We start from the raw sequence: 16,772 nt of genomic DNA, 5'->3' as shown, positions 1-16,772 counted from the left end.
CAGCAGGAAAAAGGTAAAGAAAAAAAAAGTAAAGTGGGTTCAACAAACCTGACGAGAGTAAAAAGTGAAAAAGATCCATTGACTGGAATATCCCCTGTCAGATTGTTATTTGAAAGATCCCTGCATTCCATGGCAAAACTACATGTTATTTGCATTCTCTGATGGCGGAGAAATTAGTAACTTCCCTCTCCTCCCTCTTACTGAGATGAAAGTGTATGAAACTCACAGGACTTGCAATGATTGAATGTTAGTCAAAGTCACGGGAATATGCCCTGACATGCTGTCGTTGTATAGACGCCTATTTCATGGAACAGAAAGTGCTAATTAAATCACAAATAATTGCAATAACAACAGATATTAAAGGGGATGAAAACACCCAAACTTCTCTTTCTCTGTTTCGCAACCAGCCACACCATCCATTCACTCAAAATTCCAAAAATCTTAAAACATCATTTCCTCCAGCCAAAAAATCGCGATCACCTTTCATTCGTGGAAATTTTGTTCGGAAAATTTGCAACGAAACCCCGCCGCTCCCAATTCGAGAACTCCTCACTCTAACTCCGAATATTAACAAGGTCTCTCTCTCGCATATAATTTTAAATTTTTGAATTTATCTTCAAAGAATGCATTTTTAATTTCAAATCAAACTTCAATTTTTAATTTTTTGGGGATTGTGGAATTAATTTTTGCAACAGAGGCCTGAAGACTGAAGATCGCATTTTGGATTATGATTTCACAGACTTTGTCGAGTTGCAGCCTGAGGTGTGATTTTACAGCTGAAATTCCCATGCTTTTTTATTAATCTTAAACCTGTTATAAATATGTAAAAGTTAGAGAGATAACTTTTACTAGTGACAGGAACGAAGCAGGTGTAAAATATCATACTGAAGCTATAGTACAAAAGGATAACAAATAAAAGAGGAAGGAATAGATACTGAAGTTATTAATCTTTCTTTTTTTCTTAGTATTCTCTCTATCTCATTTAACTGTAGTCAGAGCGCTCTATTTATAGAGCAGCTCCATACAAATAGGTTCTTACAGTTTGAAATTTACATTTCATGTTTTGAAAAACAATCCTTTTGTTTCCAAAGTCTATTTCAATTTGTAAGGGTATTGACAATGTGTGTGTGGGCATTCATAACAATGCCAATGTTTTCAACACTCCCTCTTGGATGCCCACATATCAACATGAGTTGCCTTGTTAAAACCTTGCTTGGAAAAAACCCAGTGGGAAAAAACCATAGTGAAGGAAAAAGAGTACAACTTTTCCTGGACTGTTGATATAGTGTTAAATATGCTTATGTTGCCTCGTTAAAACCTTGATAGGAAAAACCCAGTGGGAAAAATCCTAATCGAAGGAAAAATAGTATAACATGCATGTATCATGGATGCTCCCCATGATATATATATCTCCCCCTGATTCCGCATTCTCCAAATTTAGCTGTTTGGTAAGTCAACGCAATCCGATACTTTGCACTAACTTCTGAAACGTGCATTTTGGTAGAGATTTGGTGAACAAATCTGCCAGATTTTCATTAGAACAAATTTGTCTGACTTCAATAACTTTATCTTTCTGAAGCTCATGTGCACTGAAAATTTTTGGACATATGTGTTTAGTTTTATCGCCCTTGATGAATCCTTCCTTTATTTGGGCAATACATGCTACATTATCTTCATGAATGACAGTTGGATTGTTTGTCTTCGAAGTTAGGCCACATGAATTCCGGATATGATGGATCCTTGATCTTAACCAAGAACATTCATGACTTGCTTCATGTAAAGCAAGAATTTCTGAATGATTTGAAGATGTAGCAACTAGTGTTTGCTTTGTTGAGCACCATGAGATTGCTGTATCTCCATTCTTGAACACATATCTAGTTTATGAGTGGACTTTATGCGGTTCAGAGAGAAAACCAGCATCTGCATGTCCAACAAGGACCTGGTCATTTGTGGATTTCTCTTAGTAGAAGAAACCTATGTCTATTGTCCCACGAAATTATTGCAATACATCTTTGACACCCTTCCAATGACGAATTGTTGGAGCAGAGTTATACCTTGCTAACAAGTTGACTGAAAAAGCCATATCTGGTCTAGTACATTGTGCTAAATACAACAAAGCACATATTGCACTCAGATATGGTACTTTTGGACCAAAGACCAGGTCATCATCTTCTTTTGGACGGAATGGATCTTTCTTAACGTCCAGAGAACGAACGACCATTGGCGTGCTGAGTGGATAAGTCTTGTCCATACCAAATCGCTTCAGGATTTTTTCAATGTAAGCTGATTGATGGACCAAAATTCCACTAGCACAATGCTCGATCTGCAGGCCAAGACAAAATTTCGTTTTTCCAAGGTCTTTCATTTTAAATTCTTTTTTTTTTCTTCAGATATTCAACAGTTTAATAGAGCTCTTCAGGGGTTCCAACTAGGTTCATATCATCGACATATATTGCCACTATAGCAAATCCAGAGTTGGATTTCTTAATGAACACACAAGGGCAAATGACATTGTTGATATACCCTTCTTTGATCAAATACTCACTGAGACGATTATACCACATTCGTCCAGATTGTTTCAACCCATACAATGATCGCCTTAATTTGATCGACAGCATACCTCGTGATTTGTTAGTTGTTTCAGGCGACTTAAGTCCTTATGGGATGTTCATATATATGTCAGTATCTAATTCTCCATATAGATACGTGGTGATGACATCCATAAGTCGCATGTCAAATTTTTCTGAAACCACTAAACTTATTAAGTAACGGAACGTAATTGCGTCTATTACAGGAGAATATGTCTCCTCATAATCAATTCCAGGTCTTTGCGAAAAACCTTGTGCAACGAGTTGTGCTTTATATCTTGCAATCTCCTTTTTCTCATTACGTTTCCTTATGAATACCCATTTGTAACCCACAGGGTTTACACCAGGTGGGGTTTGGACTACTGGTCCAAAAACATTTCGCCTTTCCAAGGAATTTTATTCTGCCTGGATTGCATCTTTCCACTTAGGCCAATCTTGTCTTTGTTTACATTCATCAACAGAGTGGGGCTCAATACCATCACTTAATATGATTTCAGTGGCTACTGCGAATGCGAACATATCGTCGATGGTTATTTAATTCCGATCCCACAATTCATTAGTACATGCATAATTTATGGAGATTTCTTTGCTCTCATGTACTGCTGTCTCTTCAGGGACATGTGTCTCATCAAGGACATTTTCTTTTTTTGGAAGTCCAGAATCATGAATTGTAGATTTGTCATTCATTCTCTCTTTTTGAATGATTTCATTTGGATTCAGTTGTGCCTTTATCTTTCTCTTTCGAGGGGCTGAATCTTTTGAACCTAGGGGTCTACCACGCTTCAGGCGTGCACCAGATGAACCATTTGTTTCCACTTTATTTTGTCCAACAGGGACATCAATTCTTGCAGGTGCATTTGCAGCTATGTGATTTTATCACTTTCATAGCATCATTAAATGCATCTGCCATTTGATTGGCAATGCTTTGAAGATGAACAATCATTTTCACTTCATTTTCACATTAAGTGCTATGTGGATCAAAATGAGATAAGGTGGGAACAACCCATGTTCAACTATTTCCGTTCTTCTTGAACGATATTTTCTCCCCCTAATGAGGGAAAGACTGTCCCATCAAAGTGATAATCAGCAAAACGAGTTGTAAACATATCACTTGTCAAGGGCTCCAAATATCTAATGATAGATGGTATTGAAGAGTATTAGTGGTTAGCTATAGGTCTCAATTGAACCAATGATGCAGCATGTAAGATGGTATGTCCCCATGCAGAAATTGGCAATTTTGTTTTCATGAGCAGAGTGCAAGCTATTACATGAAGCCGCTTGATCAATGCTTCTGTTAGACCATTTTGAGTATAGACATGAGGAACAAGGTGTTCAACATCAATGCCCAATGTCATGCAGTAATCATCAAAGGTTTGAGATGTAAATTCACCAGCATTATCAAGTCGGATTGACTTAATGGGGTAATATGGGAACTGTGCTCGTAACTTAATTATCTAAGCAAGAAGTCTCACAAAATCTACATTTCGAGTAGACAAGAGACAAACATGTGACCATCTGGTAGATGCATCAACCAAAACCATAAAATATCGAAATGGTTCACATGATGGTTGAATAGGCCCACAAATATCCCCTTGAATTCTTTGCAGAAGTGATGGGGATTCAGTATCAACCTTTAGTTGTGATGATCTAATTACCAACTTCCCTTGAGAACAAACCTTGCAAGGGTTATCATTTAAGATAGCAAAGTTTATGCTCAATAATGGATGTCCATTAGAGTTGGTAATGATCTTACGCATCATGGTAGATCCTGGATGACCCAGACGGTCATGCCAAAGCATGTAAACTTTTGAATCAATGAACTTTTGGTTCATGACAGTATGTGATTCAACTGTCTTTATGTATGTATACTACAATCCACTCGGAAAACCATGCAACTTCTCCAATATACGCTTCTGGGTATCATTGGAGGTAATGCACAGATACTCCACATTTTCTGCACTTTTCGTTTCAATGTGGTATCCATTTAAACGTATGTCTTTGAAACTAAAAAAAATTCGAGTAGATCGAGTAGTGTACAACGCATTATGTATGGACAATATTATTTTATAACATAATCTGGGCTTTCCTTGAGCCTTCAATTACATCTGAATGTCCTATATTTGTTGTTACCCTTACTTTTGTAAGCATCAATCTTGAGAAATAATTTGGATCTCGAAGTATTGTATACGTAGTTGCGCAGTCTGCAAGACAAATATCTTTGCCATTTCTCATGTTTTGAGAATAACCATAGTTTTTATCTATGCTTTCTGAGTAAGGGAATCAGAGTTAGAAGCAAGTTATAACAGGAAATTTACATGTCACTTTTATTGAATTTGAAATGCTAGTTTTAATCTACAAGTTCAGCATAATAAAAGTACATTAAACATAAACGATTCAGTCGGACCGATACACTTCATTCCCCCTTTCCACAATGAAGTCTGAAACATCTAGGTGAGTTGTGTTCAATTGCCCTGATAAGTCGCACACTGGATCAGGTATATCCATTGATTTAGTCTGGTTGAGAAAATTAGTCTCAACACCATTCTCCTTGAGGGATGATTGATATAGATCCACCAGATGTTTTGGGGTGCGACAAGTACGCGCCCAATGCCCATTACCACCACACCTATGGTAGGCTTCTTCAGTGTTTCTAAGAGCATTGTTCATATGAGCGTTGCCTTTGTGGCGATTCACATTTTTAAAGCTCTGGCCTGAATTATGCCTAGGACCCTAGTTGTGAAACTGACCACCATGGTTCTTGCCTTTCCTGTTCCACCGACCTCGCTTGTGGCCACGTCCTCGTTTATGATTATCGCCACCAAAGGATGTGGCGTTCATTTCAAGGGAAGCAGCATTCACTTATGGGAATGGTGTAGATCCAGTAGGTCAAGACATATGATTTTTCATCAGGAGCTCATTGTTTTGTTCAGCTACCAAGAGCATAGATATCAGCTGGTTGTATTCAGTGAAGCCTTGCGCTCTATACTGCTGCTGCAGGAGCACGTTAGAGACATGAAATGTGCTAAAAGTCTTTTCCAGCAAATCTTCCTCAGTAATAGTATCCCCACAGAGCTTCATCTAAGATATAATTCTAAACAACGCAGAATTGTACTTTGCCACTGACTTGAAATCTTGGAGCCTTAGGTGAGTCCACTCATAACAAGCCCTTAGAAGAATCACCGTTGTCTGGTGATTGTATCTATTTCTCAATGTCTTCCAGAGGGCTAACAGATCTTCAACCGTTAAGTTCTCGCTCTTTAGTCCCTTATCAAGATGGCGAAGAATAAAGATCATGGTCTTCGCCCGATCTTGAGAGGATGAGCTGTTCTCTTCCCTGATGGTATCTCCAAGATTCCCTGCTTCCAGATAGATCTTGGTATCCAGTACCCAGATAAGGTAATTATTCCCAGTAATGACCAGGGCAACAAAATCAAGTTTTGTTAAGTTCGCCATTTTCTTTTCTGAAAGAAAATGAGATGTGTAAGAACTTGCAATAATATGTATTCCTGGAGGAATATAGTGTTAGAACTTCTGGTTCTTGCAAATTTTTCATTTTGATCTTCAGGCCAAAATGATAAGTACTCGAAACTTCCGAGATTTTCAAGATGAATGAGGAGGGCAATTTTACCGCACCATTCTCATTGAAATAATATAACATAGGATGGACGATTATTTCGCACCACTCTAGTAGCAGGAAAATTTTAAATACGCATAGCAGGGTGGGCAATTATATCGCACCACCTAAAATTGCAATGAAATTAAACAACATGCAAATTTAAATATGCAGTGTAGGGTGGATGATTATACCGCACCACCTAAATTGCAGTAAAATTAGATCTGCAGTCCAAGATAGGCAATGATACCGCACCATTTTGGATCGCAGTAAGATTAAATTTGTAGTTCAAGATGAGCGATTGTACCGCACCATCTTAGATTGCAGTAAAATCAACATAAATAAATACTGAGTTAGTAATCAAGATCTACACCAAACAAGAAATCAAAGATATATGTAATTGTTAGGTTGAGAACTAGAAGCAGGCATGGAGCAAACAGTTCGTCGAGAGGGTATATCGCGCAGTTGAGGCAGAGGAAGAAAATGAATAGTAAAAACCTTATAGGAAACATTTTTTCCTTTCTTTTGTTCGGCGAAGAGAAATGAGAAAATGGTTAGGTTTTAGAGACTCATGCTGATAACGTATTATAAATATGTAAAAGTTAGAGAGATAATCTTTACTAGTGACAGGAACGAAGCAGGTGTAAAATATCACACTGAAGTTATAGCACAAGAGGATGACAAATAAAAGATGGAGGAATAGATACTGAAGTTATTTATCTTTCCTTTTTTCTCAGTATTCTCTCTATCTCATTTAACTGCAGTCGGAGCGCTATATTTATAAAGCAGCTCCATACAAACAGGTTCTTACAATTTGAAATTTACATCGCATGTTTTGAAAAAACAATCCTTTTATTTCCAAAGTCTATTTCAATTTGTAAGGGTATTAACAATGTGTGAGTGGGCATTCATAACAATGCCAATGTTTTCAACAAAACCAGATTACTCAATTATTGTTAGACTATTTATTAGATATTTGGCTTCTACATAATTTACAAAAACCATAACTGGCGGATGGTTTTATACTTGACCGAATTGTTAATATTATTTCATGACGAGGCTGAAGAAGCTGGGGTGTTCCATTGCTTCCAGTACATTCTTCCAACTCAGTTCCAGTTCTCTCGCCAGTTTTCAAGAAGCACAGAGTGAGTTCCTCTTCTTTTTCTTAATCACAGAGTATTCAATTAGCATGTGTGATTGTATTGTTAACATAAAGTACCTCTATAAATTTTTACTGACCAATTGCAGCTAGATGGTATGCTCACAGAACCTGCCTGCTTGCTTCTTCAGATGCCTTTAGTGCAATGTTTGATGGTGATATGATTTTCCAATTTCCCCTTTGCAGCATTTTCTTTTTGGTTTTAGTAATGTATGCACTACAAAAGTAACACAATGGGAGTAGGTTTAGTTAAAGAAATTTCAACATGTAATGAGAAGTGAGGGATTTTGCTTAACCACTTTTATTTACTGGTTTTTTATTCGAATTTATAGCACCGAGGATATAGGTGAACGGTGAAGCAATTTGGTTGGGTTCATGCATCTTAAACATGTTGTGAGAAGTATACTAAATGATTTTTCCCTTTTTTGTTTTGTTTTGTTAGAGATTAAAGATGTAAGTGTACTAAATTGGAAGTTCAAGCATTGAACAACATGATTTACTTCATTTGTTAGTTGGTAAAGACTTCGTCTCTCCTCAAAACCCATTGTATTTTTTCGGCTCTTTTTTCTTGGTGAGAATTGGAATTTTTATTTATCTTTCGAAACTCTAAATTGGTTGTCCTTCTCATATGAAAAATGAGCATTTTTATAAGCCAGTTAAAGGCTCATATGATTCAGAAGCTTAACCAATGTATTTATCTTGAACAGATTATTTGAGGAAAATGTACATCCTCATCTGTACATCCTCGTCTACAGAAAAACAAAGAAGAAAGAAGAGTGAAGTACTGAATGTAGTGTGAAGAGTTGGGACATGGAAAATGAATATATTTTTATATGATTGTATTTGTATGAACAACTTAATCCACAACTTTTTCTATGTAATGTTTTCTTCAAATACCCATCTTTTGTTCATTATTACACATAAGGATGCATATAGACTTTAGTATGGACGTAGACAGATTTAATATGTGATATATCCTACATATATATATTTATCATTTTTTCTTATTGAATATGAGGATGTAAATAGATATTTCTTTGATATGGATATAATTAGATTTTAATATATTTGCACATGTTTAACAAAGTTTTAAAAGGGTTCTACTGCTAGTTTATTTCTGTAAATATTCCGGTGTTAAGGCCCTTTACTGTTTAGGACTCACTCCTAGAAAAAGTCAAAACTCAAGCTGTATGCATTGACCACAATATTTGGTTGAGCCGAAAAGCTATCATGGAGAATAAGGAAGAAAGTCATTCCAACGGAACAATTAAAAACAGCAGATTAGCATATCAAATAAAAAAGAAAGACGATAGATTTTAAGGAAAATTAATGAAAATGGCTTGAAAACTTTAAGTTCTAACGAGGGTAAAGTGAATAGTACTAGAATTGACTTTTTAGTATAAAAATGTGATTTTTCGTTAAAGTGAACAATACCATGAGCTTTTTGTTAAAATTCTCTTCTAACAAATGGATGGGGGTTCATATAGGAAACGCATTTTTGCAAGGTTGCCAAGTAAATATCCAAGCTCACCAAGTCTAACAATAGGATGGGGGTTCATATAGCAAACACACTTACAAGTACTGCAACTTGGAAAGTGTTTGGGCGAAGATTTCTCCGGAGATGGCTCATCGGCTCTTAGCACAGCTCCCCAAGGGATTGGCACTTTTGGATGTGTAGCCGGGCTTTTTCTTGCTAATGTGCTGCAAGAAAATGATAAAGTTAGTTTTGAAATGTGTCTTTGTTAGGCCTTAGGTGTAAGCCTTGAGGCTCGCAATCAAAACTAAATGCTAGGCGTGCCACTGCAATCTCAGTATAGCAAATGTAGAACAAGATTGTATTTAGTCGATTACTTGCGCCCCAAGTGACTTGGATTTCTTGTTATCAAAGGATTGTTGTGGATGAGTGAAGTCCGCATTAAGTTCTTTTTCTTGCTTTGTGACTAAGGACTTTCAATTCATAGCCTTGTATATTCGAATGAGGGGAGTCCAGATCCCTAAGGTCATTTGTTTGGTTCTTGGTTGATTTTAAATGAAAGCATATCCATTAATCTAACCAGATCCAGATGCAAAGTAGGAAAACAGATAGATATGACTTAAATACATGCTGGAGAATACATTAAGCAGCAGATCTATTATCTTAGAAAACACAAGACAAAAGATAGCTTTTGTGAAGGAGAACTGATACTACGCCACTAGGGTTGATAACAGAGCTTCTAAACAAGACAAAAGATAGTTTTTGTGAAGGAGATATCCTGAAAAGGATTGAGATCTAGGCTGATTACAGCTTTTATATGTAAATCTGGCTTGAGAGCGTAGTTTGTATGTTTGTTTGTTTCATTGGTTGAGTGTCTTTGTTTATGGGGCCTCTTCCTCTATTTGTAGGCAGATTAGCCCAATGATAGTGATTTCTCTCTTGCCTATAAGCACTTGGAAAGTAGTGAGTCATCAGCGTTTTACTTGTATTACCATTGAAAAGTGTTTTTTGACTGATTGTGAGTTAGTCCCCATCACTTGACATTTAAATTATAGGCACATGGCCTATGCATTAATGGGAATGAGCTAATTTCTCTCTAGGCTTGATGCTTGGGCCTTAGGCAAGTCTCCCTTTAATTGGTATCTCTGGGCTTCCACACATTTTCAGCCCAATGTTCAAATATTAATCCAAACAGAAAGCACACCAAGCTGTGACACCAGTCGACCAGAGAGATTGGCATTGCCAAGATCATTAGATGGAGCAAAAATGTTAGAATTTTCGTGTAACGCGATTTTAGCTGTTACAAGTGAATTGAGTTGAATTGAATTGAAAATGAGGTGTTTGTTAGGTTTGCTTACACCCGAGTAACGCTATTTTCCTAATTACAAGTGACATGATACCAGCTGCAGGGATTGACGAGAGTCAGATTCCAACTTCCAAAACATTGTCTGGATCAGTTAGATTGGTCTTCAACGCATAGAGTGTGTCGCCTGTCAAATCCAATTAGTCATTCAGTAATTCATTAGTTCATTCCAATTCCTACAACCAAACAAACCCAAATTCAATAACACAGATGTTGGATTTTGGATTGCTGGGCCCGCCCCCACTCTAATGACACTGATACTGTCTCCACTTTTACTACCTGTCCAGTCCGTCAGGTGTGGGGTTTTATCATAAAAGGCCTCAGTATTAGTTAGAGTGGGGTAATACTATTTAAACCCCTTGGGTTAGGGTTTAGGGTCAGGTATAGGGTTTGTTTAAGGTTTAGGGTCAGGTATGGGGTTTTACCACAAAAGGCCTCAGTATTAGTTAGAGTGAGGTAATACTATTTAAACCCCTTGGTTTAGGGTTTAGGGTCAGGTGTGGGGTTTTACCATAAAAGACCTCGATATTAGTTAGAGTGGGGTAATACTATTTCAACCCCTTGGTTTCTTTTCACCCCACCAATGTGGGACTTTAACACTCCCCTTCACGTGTAACATCATTTAGTGGTTCACACATGGAGATCCATATCGGTAATTGAAACTCAGAGGTCGACTCCTACTGGGCCCACTTGTTTTCAATGCAACTCAGCGATTGTCTCTATATTAAGAGTTTAGGCTTGTTTCCTTATAGGTGACAAGCTTATTGGCTTGCATGGGCCCATATCGTGGGCTCTGATACCATGTTGGATTTTTGGATCGCCGGGCTCGCCTCACTCTAACGACATCGATACTATCCCCACCTTTACCACCTGCCTAATCCATCAAGTGTAGATTTTACCACAAAAAGTCTCGGTATCAGTTAGAGTGGGTAATACTATTTAAACCCCTTGGTTTTTTTTCACCCTACCGATGTGGGACTTTAACGGCAGACACAGACATACCTTCGAATTGGCAGCAAGTTTATGGAGGTGAAAGAGCCAAACAGCAGAATTAGCCAAATAGAAGCACAGCCGGAAGTCGACATCACTGTTGGGTCTATTGGAGCTCAGGAAAGCAACTGGTGTTGACCGATCACAATCCGGAGCATCTTGGAGAGAAAGGTTGAAATCTCATATTGCGTTTGGAAAAGCATGCCGCTGTTTTATAAATTGCAAATTGCATTTGGCTGTTTTATAAATTGCAGATTACGTTTGGAAACGTATGCCGCTATTTCTTGGAGAGAGAGGTTGAAATCTCATAGAGCTTCCTAGTTTTGGAGAAGAAAGAAAGAAAAGTAAAAGGCTTGGGAGGAAGACGGAGGAGCTACGGATGGAAGACTCTCAAGCAGTCAAGGTCACAGCCCACCACGTCGGAAGTTCATTTCTTCCTTTGATCCCCGACATTATTGAGTTTGTCCATCATCAATCATTTTGGTCATTATGTATTTTTCTATTGAATAAAGATAAAATAACAAAAATATCCTCAATTTTTGTCAAATTATTTAGCAAATTGTTTATTGAATTGAGGTTATTTTTGTCATTTTGGTCTTTATTCAATAGAGATTTTTAACAGAATAACCAAAATGAAAAAAAATTGGCTCCGAGAATTTGAAAGTTTTTTGGTAGAAATGTTCACAAAAAAAGAATTTAAAATATATCAAGTTAAATTAACTAAAAATATTAGCTTCCAATGAAATTATCACATAAAGTTATGTTAACTTCAAATTAGGGGTACATTTGTTTGGCTTCACTACCCTTCATTGAAATGGACTGGACTAGTTTACTTTTATTTTTTATTTTTATTTTTATTTTATTTTATTGAAAACAAGGAATAACATTCCAAGGCTGAGGAGCCCAAAGGTACAAGAAAGCCTACAAGGAGGCAACCACTAAGCATGGCACAACGAAAACAACAGTGATGAAAGAGGATACAACCAGGAGACGCATCAACCAAATTTAGCGTCACCCCTAACATCGCCACCACAAATCAATGTGAACATGGCAGGCCATCCTTGTTCAAAACATGAACTAATGAAGATGGAGGCATGTTGACCCAAACACAATCACACATCTCCGTAAAACCAACCGACGGGAGAAAATGCGCCGCCAGATTGGCTGATCTTGGCACCCAAGCCCAGCGACAGTGCTGGAAAGCCTCACCCAACAATTTGAACCGAGTCAAGGTAGGGAAAGCCTCCCAACTGCCATTATCAAGAGAACCCGAAAGACAAGATATGGATTCAAGAGAATCCGATTTGAAAACAACCAACCGAAGATCCAAAAGAGTACCCAACTCATAACCACGGAGCAGAGCCATTGCTTCTGCCACAATAACATTAGGAGCTAGAAGAGAATATCTGGCAGCAGCCACAAACCGCCCCTCCTCATTCCCCACGACCACCCCAACATAACCCATTTTAGACACCTTAGACCAACTAGCATCAACATTGATCTTTGTAAATGGAGATGGATGAGCCAATCACCGATGAACCTGATCCTGCAGAACAGAACGATACGCCTTATCCGTGCCCAAGAGCCTTACCGCCTCCCAATAAGAACCCACCGCAGTGGATAGCTCAAACAGCAACCTAGCAGGATTAACGGGAACCTGATTAAACACAAAATCACAACGAGCTTTCCAAATAAACCAACAGGTGAACACAACATAGGACTGAACTCAAGCCCTGTCTTCCGTGGATCCTAAGGTAAGAGCCAAGACCGCCTGCAACTAACTCGCCCATGATTAAATGCCATCTCTATCAACCCGGTAGTTAAAGAGCCCTACCAAACCAAATAACTTCCACCCATGGACAAAGGAGAAACAGATGCTCCAAAGTTTCAGCATGACCTAGACAAATTGGGCAAATTGGGGAAGGGGAGGAACCCTGTGAAAAAGAGCTGCTCTAGTAGCAAGACCATTGTGCAACGATAACTAAAGGAAATGACGAAGCTTCGGAGGTCCATGCAACCGCCACAAAGCCTTAGGAACTAACCGCACCCCTGTCAACTGTTGATCCCTCGAAGTAAGTGATTTTGATTGAAGCCAATGATACCTCGATTTAATTGAATACTTACCAGTCTTGCTAGCCTTCCAGACTAACCAATCTCTACCGCTCACATCACCAGTGGGGTAGCCTGTATAACTGCTTGATCCACCTCCGAAAGAAAAGGTTGCAAAAATCTGATGTCCCACTCATGGAACTTGGGCCGAATAAGAGAACTTACTCGCAAGTTGGAAGTAACCCTAACTAAGGGCACTGGATGACCCACAGGTAAAGATGGAAGCCATCAATCCACCCACACATGAACATCAGTGCCATCTATGATTTTCCAATGAGTTCCACGTTGAAGTACCTCTCGACCAATCAGAAGACTTGTCTAAACCCAAGAAGCTCGTCCCTTTTTTTTTGCATCCCAAAATGAACAAGACGGGAAATAACAGGCCTTAATCACACAAGCCCAAAGAGACTCAGGATCCGAAAGTAAACACCAAACCTGCTTGGCCAGAAGAGCATCATTGAACTCAGAAAAATTCCTGAATCTGGGACCACCCATATCCTTTAGCAGACCAAGAACATCCATTAAAACCCAATAGGTTTTGCGAACCGGACCTAGACTCCCCCACCAAAACCCAGCAACTAACGCGTCCAACTCCTGATAGACAATAGCAGGGAACTTAAAGATACTCATTGGGTAGGCTGGAATAGCCTGGACAACCGCCTTAATCAAGACTTCCTTCCCTACCTGAGATAAAAGACTTTGTTTCCATCCTTGCAACTTACCCATAATCCTCCCCTTGACATAGGCAAGACCTTGTTTCTTTGACAACCCCCATATAGTAGGGACACCCAAATAAGTACCTGGATTGTCAACCACAGGGATACCCAACACATAAGCTAATTCGGCAGCAACCCTAGCATGAGTATTCGCCCTAAAGTAAACACTAGACTTCTGCAAATTCACTTTCTAACCCGAAGCATCACAATACTTTGCGAGAAGATCAACCAAATGCTGACAGTTTTTTCCATCAACGCACAGAAAAATTAAAGTGTCATTAGTAAAAAACATATGAGAAATGATCGGACCCGAGACACCCATCATCATGCCATCCAGCAACTTCCTATCCACTATATCCTAAATCATCCGAGAAAGAACCTCCCCAACCAAAATAAATAAATACGGAGATAGGGGATCGCCCTGCTTGAGACCCCAAGAGGGAGCAAACTGCTTACTAGGTTGTCCATTAAGAATGACAACAAACTACACCGAAGACACACAACCCATAATTAAATGCTGCCACAGACTAAAAAAACCCATCATTTCCATAATTGCATCAAGAAAATCTGACTCCACATGATCGTAAGCTTTCTGCATATCAAGCTTTATACCCAATTCATACTTATTTTTCGCTTTCCGCCCTTTGAGGAAGTGAAAGATCTTATAGGCAATCCCAATATGATCATGAATCTTCTGACCCGCCACAAACACATTCTGAAAGGGAGATATAAGCTGTGGCAACACACTTTTCAATCTATTGGCAAGAACCTTGGACATAACCTTATATGAGTAATTACAAAGACTAATAGGCCTAAATTGTGAAACCGATTCTGGGTGATGAACCTTAGGGACTAGAACAATATGGGTTTTATTAAGAGTACCTGGGCTAGCCATACCATTCATCAATGTCCTGACCAGCTTATTAACATCCTCCCTAAGATGCTCCCAGAATGACTGATAAAAGATCCCTTGAAAACCATATGGACTAAAAGCTTTAAGACCCCCCATCTTTAGTGCCACATCCATTATTTCCTCGTCAGACACCAACTTGAGCAAAGCTTGATTCATGTCCACAGTTACACCTGGATTGATACATTCCAGAATTGATCCCCAATTCCTAGGCCCCCCAGACCTAAAGGTGGTAACAAAGTGGTCCTCCACTAAGTCACGAACACTGTCGGGTTGTTCAACCCACTACCCATCCACATCTTTAATTTTGAGAACCCTATTCCGCTTACAGCATTGTAATGTTGACTGATGGAAGAACTTAGTATTCGCATCCCCCTTATGCAACCATTTAACTCGAGAGCGCTGATGCCAGTAGCTTTCCTCCTGAGACCATAAATCATCAAGAAGTCGAGATTTTTCCTTAATTTCAGCCAAATTTAATCCCCAATTCATCTGAAGTTCCCTTAACTAATGAAAGAGCTCATCAATTTGTTGCCCCCGTTTCTTAAACCTATTACGGCTCCACCGCAGAAGATGAGAACGACAATCGTTAATCTTCTTAACCCATTGCAACTGCACAACATCAACCTGCCGTCGAGCCCAACAATCCTTCACCAACACTTCGCTTCCTTAGCCAAAAAAGCCTCAAATCGAAACAACTTCCTAACTTTAGGCCCATCCAGATCAGTTTTTATAATAAGCGGATAATGATCAGACCCCAAAACCGTACCATGTAGCACAAACGAATTGGACCAAACATCCTGCCAATGCCCATTATTAAGCCCCTATGTAATCTTTCTTCCATCAACACCCTATGTCGAATGCCCCTCCATGTGAAAGTCAGGCCCTTAAACTCTAAATTAAGCAACTCCGTAACATCCATAAAGTTTGCCAAAATTCTAGTCGATTATAGTGAACCTCCACCCCTCCAGACTTCTCATGGGCCCAAATGAATCCATTGAAATCACCCCCGCAAAAGACAAGGGATGTCCAATGGAGAAAAATGAGATTACATCCAGCCCCAAAAATCAAATGCAACCCCATGTTTGTCTGCAGCAAGGACTAAGTTTAATGGTATTAAGTGGGACTCAAGTCAACTAATTCCTTTGTTAGAAGGTCTTAGTGAGGCCCCTTAAATACGAGAGAACTAGCTAAGACCGTCGTCCTCTTCGTGCTCGCTCACTTCTTCATGCTCGTATCCTTGTCCTGCTCGCTCACCACGTCTTGCTTAACTACTTCAATTTCCCCTTCTGCTCATCTTAATTGCACGTTTCCCCTTCGATCTCCCTTTCGATTTCCCCTACAATTTCCCCTTCTGGGTTGTTATGAAATCTAGGTGCGTTTTATGCTGTGAAATTTTCTTGTTCTTCAATGAGTTCTCCTTCTAGGTATTTTATGATGTTGTATGGCTTTGATTTTCCCTTCTAGGTATTTTGTGATTTCCCTTAGTTCAGCTTTCCATGCTCAAAGCCATCTATGGCGAAGCCCCAATTTCAGAAATTGGTAAGGCTATGAAGAAGGAATCGAAACATGCTGCCTCCAAATTTGTAGGGTGATAAGGTTTGAATTTTTAACAATTTTGGGACATTTAAGTTCCTGATTAAATTTAAACAGTTAGGTCACTGATTTCAATTTAAATTCTCCATTTCAACTATGGAAACCGAGACAAAAGGTTAACAGAAAAAAGGAAAAAAAGCTAGAGGCATTCATGGAGCTCGCTGTGTGGAGTATAAGGCGAAGAAACCCATAAAAAGTATGAGATAATAATCTTTTCTGTTTCTCAACTATGAATTTTCACCTGGGTTTTTTCC

The sequence above is a fragment of the Malus domestica genome, chromosome 15 (genome assembly GCF_042453785.1).
Source record: "Malus domestica chromosome 15, GDT2T_hap1".
Taxonomy (NCBI): Eukaryota; Viridiplantae; Streptophyta; class Magnoliopsida; order Rosales; family Rosaceae; genus Malus; species Malus domestica.
The sequence above is the reverse complement of the archived record's forward strand: the minus strand, read 5'-3'. Positions refer to the sequence as shown.